Source organism: Papaver somniferum, chromosome 10, assembly GCF_003573695.1.
Source record: "Papaver somniferum cultivar HN1 chromosome 10, ASM357369v1, whole genome shotgun sequence".
Lineage (NCBI taxonomy): Eukaryota > Viridiplantae > Streptophyta > Magnoliopsida > Ranunculales > Papaveraceae > Papaver > Papaver somniferum.
This window is the reverse complement of record NC_039367.1, coordinates 86,117,738-86,129,995: the sequence shown is the minus strand read 5'-3', so window position 1 is coordinate 86,129,995 and position 12,258 is coordinate 86,117,738.

Below are 12,258 nucleotides of genomic sequence, written 5' to 3'. Positions count from 1 at the left end.
GAGAAATTGAGATACAACTCTTGGATATACTTTTCTTAAGATTGAGTCTGGCTGTATAGTTGACTCTCTTGAAAGTGTATTGGATTTAGTCTATATAGATTGCTAAGCGAAATATTGGGTGCGGTTGTTAGACCTCTGCTTTTTCAATTGATATCAGAGCAGGCAAACACATTTAAGACCTTATAAGTCTGTGTTTGTAGCGATCTGACTCTATGGACAGTAGTGCTACCTCAGATAAACGCATCATCAGAATAAAATTCTGTTTCCATGAAATCTATTAAAGAGAAAGATTCGCCTGTCTCGAATATAGATGAACATTATGTTCCAACGAAACAGGATTGTACTGATAAGTGTTACCCCGATTACCTTTCGAACGAGTCTGACTCTGTTGAAGAAAGGGAAGCATCCAAAGAGAGTGAAATGATTCTAAATCTCGTTAGAATCCAGGCTGATAGAATCAATCGGTTGAAACACAACGTCGATGCACGATTGGTATAGTAAAAGATCGTGACTCTAAATTAAATGCTCTTAGCGAGGAAAACGCCGAAGTCTGCTCCTCACGAACCTTACTCGAGGCGAAACTTAAACAGGATGCCTTGGAAATTGGACAAATTTTGAGTAAACTCTTTATTCTAGGATATTCTAAAGAGTCCACTATACCAATCGCTTCTGACCCAACTGTAAATTCAGTTCCAGAAGCTAAATCGCAATCCCTTCCGATTAAAAAAGATGTGCTTGTATCTTCCTCTAATCAAGTATACTTCACATCGCTCGGAAGGAAGAAATCTCCTAACAACGTTGTTAAGTCTGTTCACTCTAATCACTCAGGTGATCAGAAAGTGTGTCTCTTTTGTGATTCAAAAGGACATGTTGAACGAAAAAGCAAATCTAGGTTGAATGACAATTCTATTGTTCGACTTCGACACAGCTTAGATTTAATACTCAAATGTGTAACTGACATTCAAATGTCTAAACCTGTTGGTTTGAGTACTCACCCTGTGAATTCTTCCAGGAAAGTCAGTTCAATTTGCTCATCGAATGTTCAGACAAATTGTAGCTTTAATATAATTTGGCAAGGAGATTTCAGAAAGGTCCTTCTCAACCTGATGAGAAGAATGATGTTCAAGATTTGAAAAAGATTCTTGTAGATGGAAGAAACAGTGGAGATATGAAGGACAACCTCAATCTGATAATTGGAGGATACAAGGATCTTATCAACAGGCTGTCAAAATCCTCCAAACAAACTTCTTCTGGTAAGGACTCGAACTTAGTCTCGTATTGTGATGACATCAAGTTTTATGATAATTTTTCACATAAAAAAGGATTCTTTCCTAGAATTGGAAGGAAAAAGATACTCAACCGTGAACACCATTCATTTAATGAGCTTAAGGCTCATACTTGTGCTAATTAATCACAAGGTTGAAATCTCACTCATACAAAAAATATGGGTTAAGTGAGATATGGTCAGGTATACTTATTGGTAAAATGTTTTCTAATTAGTCGAGCTATTTTATTATCGTCCTTAACTAAACTATTATCTACAGACAACACTGCCTAACTATTGTTTGTGTCTCAAGAATCTTTTCATTTTTTTCTTATTGTTTTAGTTTCAAAGAAGTTTTTGTTGCAACTAAGTTGCCTGCTACTCTTGTGCTCTAAATTGTTTCTCTGTGGAGATATAAAATTTATTGAGCCAAAAATTTGTGAAAGCAAATCTACACGTAGCAAAATTATACTGTTTTGTCATACCTTGTAAAAAGGTACATTTCGCTTTGGTTTTGTTTTTCTTCTGGGTTCAGATTGTGTTTGTACGGGTACCCATGACCTACTTGTCATGAACTGTCTTTAGAAACCCTAAAAATTTACCGATCCTAAGAAACCATTTAAATACCAAACCTATTGAGTCACGTACGCATACTCTAGGTTATTGTCTTTTTGTCAAGAATGTCTTCACCTTCTCACACTGGTGGTTTTGCAAGAGGTTTTCTTGATAAAGGTATTGGTTTCGAGTCAAACGGGAGGAAGAAAAGAACCCTAGTAGAAGATGATGATAAAAATCCTGATACCTCATGCTATTATGCCTATTCTCATCAGGATGTTGAGAATGAGGATATGGTTTCTGCTGAAGTGGTTCATGATTTTATTAAATACTCATAATAATTTCTATTCATGATCAGCTTTGTTGGTTTATGAGTCTTTTTATTTTTGCTTGTTGTCTTTAATTTGTCTAGGAAACTTCATATGAGAGTTTATTCTTGTGTTTTAAGAAGGATAACTAGGGTTTGGAATAAAAATTATTATGAGTACACATAGCTCTTGCTAACGATTTTCATCTTGCAATGTTTTTATATTTATTTATATAAATTCTAAAATTTATTTGGAAGATGATTTTGCAGTATTAATCTTTATTGATCTTATATATTGCAAAAAATGTTATGGGATATGTGTGTTTGCGTCCGTGAACTATGATTGTCCCATATACGTCAAAAGTTAAACCTATTATGTCATTATGCAAATATTGATGGAAGATAGGATGAACTTTTGATTGCAAAGATTAAGTCTATTATATGTCTTTATGAAAATATTGATGAAAAATAGAATGAATCTTTTAATATTCCGCAGTATTGATCTTTCCCCGATGAAAAAGCGGGGGTCTAACAATCACACCCAATATTTCGCTTAGCAATCTGTATGGACTAACTCCAATATAATTTCAAGAGAATTAACTAGACAGTCAGACTCAATCTTAAGAAAAGTATATCAAATAGTTATATCTCAATTTCTCAATTCAATCTGCAATCAAAAAAATAGGAGTTTGTGAGCCCGAATGAATATAAGAAATAACTTGGACGGTATCAAAAACCAATATCCAAGTGTCAATCAATTTAATCAACAACCCAAAGGTCGGATTCACAAACTGATTGAACTTACGCACATCATATATCAATTATATAGAAAATATAATGCGGAAAAGAAATAACATAGACACCAGAAATTTTGTTAACGAGGAAACCGCAAATGCAGAAAAACCCCGGGACCTAGTCCAGATTTGAACACCACTTTGTATTAATCCTCTACAGACACTAGCCTCCTCCAAGTTAACTTCCGACTAGAATGTAGTTGAGCCTTAACCAATATCACATTGATCAAGGTACAGTCGCGTTCCTTACGCCTCTGAATCCCAGCAAGACTCTGCACACTTGATTCCCTTAGCCGATCTCACCCACAACTAAGAGTTGCTACGACCCAAAGTCGTAGACTTGATAAACCAATCTGTCTCACACATAAAAGTCTATTATATAGATAAATCTGTCTCCCACAGATATACCTTTGAGTTTTGTTCCGTATTTTGATAAATCAAGGTGAACATGAATCAATTGATATACCGGACTTATATTCCCGAAGAACATCCTAGAAATATCAATCAACTCACAGTAATCTTAAATGGTAGCGAAACAAGATATCGTGGGATCACAAACGATGATACGAATATTTTTGTGACTACTTTTTATCTTGCCTATCGGAGATTAAATCTCGAGAAAATCTTAAAGAAGATAGTACTCAATCACGATAGAAAATAGCAAGATCTAAACGCGCAACTACAGAGGAAATAGTTGGGCCTGGCTTCACAATCCCAATGAAGTCTTCAATTCGTTAACCTACAGGGTTTTGGAAAACCTAATGTTAAAGGAGAATCGACTCTAGTCGCAACTAATATCACACAGGAAGTGTCGGGATTAGGTTTCCCAGTTGCTAGAGTTCTCCCTTAATTATATAGTCTTCAAATCAAGGTTTGCAATCAATGTTACCTTGGTAACAAAGCATTCAATATTCACCGTTAGATGAAAACCTGATTAGACTTAACCTAATATATTTCAACCGTTAGATCGAACTTATCTTGTTACACACAAGTGAAAAGTGACTTTATTTAGATATGAGTAACCGTACCAAACGTGTGCACCTTAATCATAACTAGTTCAAATGACTCAAATGAAACTAGTTCTAGAGTTGTTCGATTGTTTATATTCTCATAGAAGTATACAAGACACAATTGAAGCAAAATCGATTTTGATTCACTCGAATCAATTCATGAACATTATAGCCTCGGTTTGTAAAAGATTGCATTACTTAATATATAAATATATTAGTTCATGAACAAACCGATTTTAGAATATAACCCACTCAAGTATGCAAAAGGATACGCATACCTAAATAGCCGAACTTGGACTGTGTTCGTCAGTATGCAAACGGGTACGCATACTGTCGTACACTTCCAAACTTCAGTTAATTCCAATAAATGTACATGTATGCATACTATAGTACCCAGACTTCAACTGACTTCGCCAGTACGCGTACATGTACGCATACTCTAGCTCTCGGACTTTACCTGACCTCGCCAGTACGTATACGGGTATGCATACCGTATTCCGGTCTTGGACCAATCATATATGCAAGTACGCATACTGTGCTTAAATCCAATTATGGTTAAGTATTCTAAACTTTCATTTCAATCATTAAAACATTCTTAGAAGACGACAATAGCTGTCTCATACAAACTATTAGCTTCAAAGCAATTTTAAAGTGATCAAATGATCAATACGAAACATTCCGAGTCTACATCAAATGATTGTCTCACACAAATCATGTAAGATGTTGCAGGTGTTTTTCACATGATAATCTTTTGACTTTCGTCAAGAATATAAGATGAACTTGGATAAAGTGAAAGCTTACCAACATATATTTCGAGAAATATGTAAGCGAGTTAAACCGAGCTTGAAATATCAAATGTGTATAATTGAATTCTATATAGCTATATGACTTTTCTCTCAAATAGGAGATAGAGTAGATAAACTTTTGAGTGATATATGAGTTCAAGTCTCCACATACCTTTTGTTGATGATGTTCCACAAGATCCCCTTAGTAGTTCTTCGTCTTCAATCGATGAACGTCGTGAAGTCTAATGCTCAACTACACTTTTTATCCTAATCCGAGACATATATATAAGTAGACTAGAAATCAAGACTTATAGTTCTGGCAACTAAACTTGACAACAAGCTTGAGATAGCAAGGCTTGCGAGTTCGACCAAGCAGTGCTCTAACAATATCCCCCTTTGTCAATTTTAGTGACAAAAATATCAATACATATGGATTACAAAATAAATAAACTTTGTAGCTCTGAATCCAAATGCTTGATTTCCTTGGTTCTTCAAATTACTCGAAATCTTCGTCACTTCCAAGTACTCCAGTGATTCTGAATGTGTTCAACTCAGCATCATAGTTGTTGAAGATCTGTAGCTATAACAATGAGAAAACAATAGCTCTTAATTATTGTTATACAGTGTCATAGTATTATTGGTGGGCCCGGGAAAGCGTGTAAATATGAAACGAAATGAAAACGGGCCTACAGTAATACCGCAAGTGCACGGTCGTCAGTTGTAGCTCGTGCAAGTACGGGTCGATCCACAGAGACTGGGTGTGTTTGGAGTTCTCTAGCTATTTTGGGCTCTAAAATTGCTATTGTTGGGCTTTGAATACCCTTTGAGTAAATTGGGCCTAATGGGTTTGTTTTTAACAATGAAATGAACTGAGCTTGGGCTCAGTTGGTCTTGAATTACACTAGGCTTTGGGCCTTTGAATGATGAACTGTGAACTTGGGCTTTGGTCTCTGAATTAGGCTTTTGATTAAGCCCACAGTTGACTGAATTGGACTTTGAGCCTTAATGAACTGGGCTTTGGCCTTAAACTTAGGCTTGGGCTCAGTGGACTACAGATGGACTGAGCTTGTGATGTGATTTGAGCCTTGGGTTGAGCTGGGCTTTCACAGTGAATTGGGCTCAATGTAACAGTGAATTGGGTCTTAGACCTTAATGATGGTCTGGGCCTTGAGCCTTTAGCTTGAGCTAGGCTTTGAAGAGGAAGCAGCAGCAGCAGTGCAAAGAGGAAGGAAAGCAAACAGCTGCAGTAGCAAAGCTGGAGAAAACAGCAGCAGCAACAGGGTTGCAGCAGCAGTAGCAAGAAAAAGAAAGTAGCAGCAGCAACAGGGTTGCAGGGCAGTGGCCAAGGCAGCTGAGTAGCAAGGAAAAGAAAGCAGTGCAGCAGCAGTACTGCACAGCAGGGGAAAGAAAGCAGTGCACAGCAGCAGCACAAGCAATGCACAGCAGCAGCACAACAACAGCAAGTAGTAGCACAACAACAGCAAGTAGTAGCAGCAGCAGAACAAGAAATAGTTGAAGTAGCAGGAGCAAATAGCAAACAAAATGAAGGACAAGTGAAAGTAAAACAGTGGCAGTGAAGGAATGAGGAAAAGTAAACACAATGTAACAGTGAAGTAAATATGGAAGTACAATGAAACTACAAGAACAATGGAAGTGAACCAAGGCCTAAGCCAAGGGCAGGGGAGATGGTGAAGCTAACAGTGATGACAATGCAAGGCCAAGGCAGTGGCTCTAGGCATACATCTAGAGTGGGAAGAGAACCAGCTTGCTCACAGTCACTAGTGAGCACTAGTTTCTCCCCACTGCTCAATCAATACAGTGCCTCAAAGCTAAACTTCTACCACTAACAGTGAACAAAACATGAATTCAAACACAATAACATAACATGGGAAGCACATAACAGTGAAGGTGAAATGGTGAAGGTGAAATAGTGAAGGTGAACCTAGGCATACAACTAGAGTGGGAAGAGAACTAGTTTGCTCAGTCACTAGTGAGCACTGGTTTCTCCCATTGCTCAATCAAAACAATGCATCCTAAGCATACAAATGGAATGGAAAGAGAATTAGCTTGCTATGAGCACTAATTTCTCCCATTGCTCAATCAAAACAATGCATCCTAAGGCTCTTAACCTAGCATTCCACTTCTTGACAGTGAATTGAACCTAACATTTGAGCAAAGAAGAGTGATATTTACACTAACATAATACTAACAGTTATACTTAAACATGATCATAACCCTAAACAGTGACTAACAGTCTATCATTATCATAGCACAAGATTGAAATTGAAACTAAAATTAAAATCTAACATAACATGAAATTGAAATTAACCCTGACATGAAATTAAAACTAACCCTAACATGAAATTAAACCATAAAAACAGGAATTTAAACATCACACATGGAATTAAAACAAACCTAAATTGAAACTGGAATTAAATTGAATTAAAATTAAAATATCAAAACTGAAATTTAACCCTAATTGGTTACTTGGTTAATCCAAGAACACCCCTATCAGTGATACCCAACCCTCAATTTATACCCAAACATTAAAATTAGGGTTTCCAAAATAAAATTTACCCACTGATTTTGATCTGAATTTGTCTCTGACCCAGGTTTTCTTCTTGTCTTCTGCTTCCTCTCCTGCGCTTCTTGTCGTCTCTGAAATACTAGCTCGAGACGTTTTACAAATCCCACACCCTAGGGTTCAGAGAAAGAGGTGTGAGTTTTGTAAAATGTCTAGGCTAGTAGAGGGATGGGTTTTGGGGGAAGGACGGAGCTGATGGAGGTGGTGGCAGTGATAGAAATGGTTGCGGAAGAGGAGACAGAGGAGGAGGTGGTGTTGCAGACGAGAAGGGAGTTTTGCAGAGAATTTGGGAAGAAGAGAGGAAGAACCCGATGGAGAAGAAGGGTCCGTTTGTTTTGGGGTAATAGGGTTCGGTTGCTAGGGTGTTGAGCGGGTGTAGAGAGTTTTGATGAACATCAAGTAAAGAGCGTTGGATGATCCCATATAAATTGAATCGAACGGCTACGATGGAGAGGTATGTGGCGACCGTTGGATTATGAGATACAACAAAATTGACGACACCAGATGGAGTTAGGTGTTGTAGTGTTAAGCGGAAGTATCGAGGTTTGATGCGCAGGCAAAGAAGCGACCGTATGATCTAAATGTGATCTAATCCGAAGGCTTGGAATTTAGGTACTATGGTGTTTTGCAGGGACTTCAGATTTTGATGAACGATGAAGAAGCGACCATTGGATGATGAAATGGATCCGATCTAACGGCTGAGAATGGAGGCGGGTATGGATATAGAAAATGGGTTTGGGTAAGGGTTTTGGGCCTTGGGTATGCCAAGCCCATATCTTCTTTAAGAACAATTCTTCCTTCTTGAGCCCATTCCTAGCTTTTTGGACGTGCGCTCCATTCTTTGCGGCTTCCTTGCGTAATTTCTTCCGGCCTTTCACTACTCTTCAGCTCTTTTCCGCTCCGCAAGTCATCCAGACTTTATTTATTACCTAAAAATGCAAAATTAAGTAAGAAAAATATTTATTCTTGAAAACAATGAAAATACAGAATATGGGATAAAATGTAGAATTAATGCACAAAAGATGAGTTAAATGCCAACAAAAAGGGATAAATATATACAATATTTGGCACTCATCAATTATTACACAACATCAAAGTCCAATTGTATCACAACTTTGATAACAATACTATGGTGATATGTATCACTCCTCCTTAGTCAATACTTCATCTCACATGAAAACCACTCCCCCGTTCATAATGATATGTAAACCATATATATTTTTAGTGTGAACTATACATTAATTCTCCCACTATTTGTCAATAAAAATTGGCAAAGGTACGAAAACTAGTGGGATCCTAATGAAATTTCCATAGCGATACTTTATGACCAAAAGAGAACATATCAACTTTGTTTAGATGATTTCACATAGTCGAAACTAGTGTATTCATTAAGGAGTTTATAAAGATACAAGAAAACTCCTACAATATTCCACAACCGTACTCCCCAGAAAGATTTGGCAATTAAGCACAAGTTCAATTAAGAACTCTCCCCCATAAAATGTCATTTCCGGAAGAACAAAAAGAGCGACCTTACTTTCACAAGTAAAGAAGGATTTCTTTGGACATTATCAAATCACATAAAACATGAATTTTTATCCAAAATACTCAATTAAATTAACCACACTAGAACCCATGATTAATTTAATCGGAGATGCTCAACATATGAGAACTTATGGAGCCACACAGTTCTTTCATATATAAGTGAATCATAGAAAGACCAATACTGTGGAATATTCAAAGATTCATTCAGTTTTTCATCAATATTTGCATTAAGACATATAATGACTTAATCTTTGCAAATAAAAGTTCATCCTATCTTCATCAATATTTTCTCAATATTTGATCACAGACGCAAACACACATATCCCATAACAAGTTTCAATATATGAAACCATAAAGATTAATACTGCATAATCATTTTCCAAATAAACTTTAGAATTTAAATAAATAGATTTAAAAACATTGCAAGATGAAAATCGTTGGCAGTAGCTATGTGTGCTCACAATAATTTCTATTCCAAACCCTAGTTATCCTTCTTAAAACACAAGAATAAATTCTCATAAGAAGTTTCCGAGACATCGTTGAACTTTCTCAAAGCATCTACTGAGAATTCCTTCTCATTATTGAAAAAACCATTGATTATGGGATCGTTTAATTCCTCCAAATCTTCAGAAATATAAGTTAACTCACTAAGTTCTCTTTTTAGTCCACACAAGGTGTTCTTTGTTAGAGACAACATGTGTTCATAGTGAGCTATCTTTTCTAAAGATAAAATGATTTGAGATTTTAAATCATTTCTTTTGTTGATGAAATCCTTCACCATACCTCTAAAGTTATTATCAAAATGACAAACAGACAAGAGGCAGTTAGAGGAAGAACCTTTTTCATCATTTGTAGATCTCTCCTTCTTCTTCCTTTAGGAAATGATTCCTTCACAAAGATACACATTAACTTCTTCAAATGCATCCTTTTTTGTGGTACCTCTAGTTACAGGAGCCATGAAACTGTAACTTTCAAAAATAAGAGAAGTGAATGGCATTTTGATCATAAATGAATATAAATAGACCTATGGACAGCCAAACCCTAGAAGAACTTTGAACAAGTCTTTTATGTTTCATGATCCATTATCTATTTTAACAAGAAGATATTTTCTTAAAATAAATAACATAAGAAATTAACAACTATACAAAACTTGAGCAACATTGATGCAATCTTCATTTTCTCAAGCTAAAGATGAGGATGCAGACGTTACTAGTATTAGATAGTGACAGAATGAGTCGAATGCTCACATCTTTTATGACATAGTGACTTATTAAGGTTTGTTATATCACTACACCAAATTCCCGGATTCGTAACATGAATTCGTAACGGCTATGTGGCCGTTACAAAATCCCCGTTACAAATGTTCGTTACAAAATATTCGTAACATGCTGGAGCCGTTACTAAATTTTTAAAACTTCGTAACAGGGTTAAGCCGTTACGAATTTTTTATAGTCGTGCTAGTCACACGCTTGGTCACACCTGGATCGTAACACCTTGAGTATGTGCATGTGCCATTCACATGCCTAGCATTATTTTTCAGTCCAATATGGGTAATGCTAGAGGATATTTCCTCCCTGCCTGTGCCATTCACATGCGTGATATACTAGAGCATCTACTAGATGCAGCTGAATCGATTTTTTTCATTTTTCATTTTCTTTCTCTTTATCTTTTCTGCTCTGCCTCTCTTCTCTTCAAACCCTAAATTCAAATCACAGAAACCCTAGAACTATTAACCAAGAAAGGTTAGATTTGTATCAGGAGTGAACCAAAATCACGATTCTCACGATTATTCTCAAGAAATCTCTTGTTTGTTCATCCTTTTATAGATCTGTATTAAGGTTTCAAAATATGTTCACCTGAAAGAGAAAGATAAACCCTAGAAACCCAGTTAAACAAGTCTGTAATCAAATTTTTCAGGTTTGTAATCAGATTGATCCATTGAAGTAAATAGGTATTAATATTTATGAATTCACTCAATTTCTGTTAACCCTAAAAATATTGCTATCTTATTAAATTTGATTCTTCTGATTTTGGTTTGTTTAATTTTTCAGGTTTGTGATGAGATTGATGCTAATATTACTACTTCCAAGGTGTTCAAACATTGTTGCATCCTCCAATTTAATTTTCTTAATTTAGGGTTTTTTATTTATTTTTATTTTTCCCTGCTGATTTGGGGTTTAGATATGTGGATCTGGGTACTTAATGATCTGTTTTTGTATTTTTCTTTTCTTCTTCTTTTCAATGTTTTAGTGTGGCTGGTGGTAGTGTTGGTATTTGAGGCTTGGTGTTTTCTGGTGGAGTTGCATCAGCTTGAGGGGAGGTGGTTCTGTAAGGGGTTGAGTAGATTCTGAAGCAGTGGTTAACATAATTTTTGGCATCGACCCTGACAAATCAAATGAGGTAATTTATTTTCTTATAATCCTTTTTATTGTTGTTGTTTTGGTTGTATGGATGGAGGATGGTGAAGTTTGATACTGTGTGTTTGATGTTTTGATTTTATAGGTTTTTCAACCACCTAAAGATTCTAAATCCAGTCTATGTTTTAGTCCTAAAGGCAACTATCTTGTTGCTACTTAATGGGATAATCAGGTTTGTTTTGGGTTTTCGATTTTAATTACCCTTAAGTTTAATGTTTGTGTGGTTTTGTTAAATAATGAACGAATGAATGCTCAATTTTGGGTTGTGTTGATGGAAATTTACAGGTTAGATGTTGGAAATACAAATATCATGACCTAATGCAGGAAGTATTGCAAAAGCAGCAATAGCTGATGACCAACTGGTAGTGACATTTTGACTCTTCTGTGATTGAGTTGTGAAATGTTGGTTGCTTGTTTTCTTGGTTGAAATGTTGGTTTAATGTCTTGAATGCTGGTATATACCTGGTTTAGGTTTTGTGTTTGGCTTGGAAATATGATGGAATGGATGTTTTCTCGGGAGGGTGTGATAAACAAGTAAAGATATGGCCTTTGATGTCTGGTGGTCAGCCTGTGACTGTTGCTATACACGATGCTGAATTGTAAAGAAGTCGCTTGGATACTAGAGATGAATCTTTTGGATACATGAAGCTGGGATAAGATTATCAAGTAAGGATTAGGTTCACTTATTCCTTATAAATAATTTCATGATTCAGTTCATGCAATCATTAGGTCTCTTAGCAGCTTCAAATTTTATAAGTTCTATGTAGGCAGTTAGTAAGTTTTCATGTGCTCCCTTAGAAATTTGGTACTTAGAAAAATTTTAGTTCTTTTTTATATGAATATGATATGAATGGATTGAATATGAAATGAACTGATTGAAGAACATATTATTGAATGTGGATGATGAATGCATTGAAAGGTGTGTGTAGGGTATTGAATTTAGAATTCCGGCAGAAAATGAACTGCCAGTAAATTTTTTTGTTGTTAAAAAAAGTTCGTA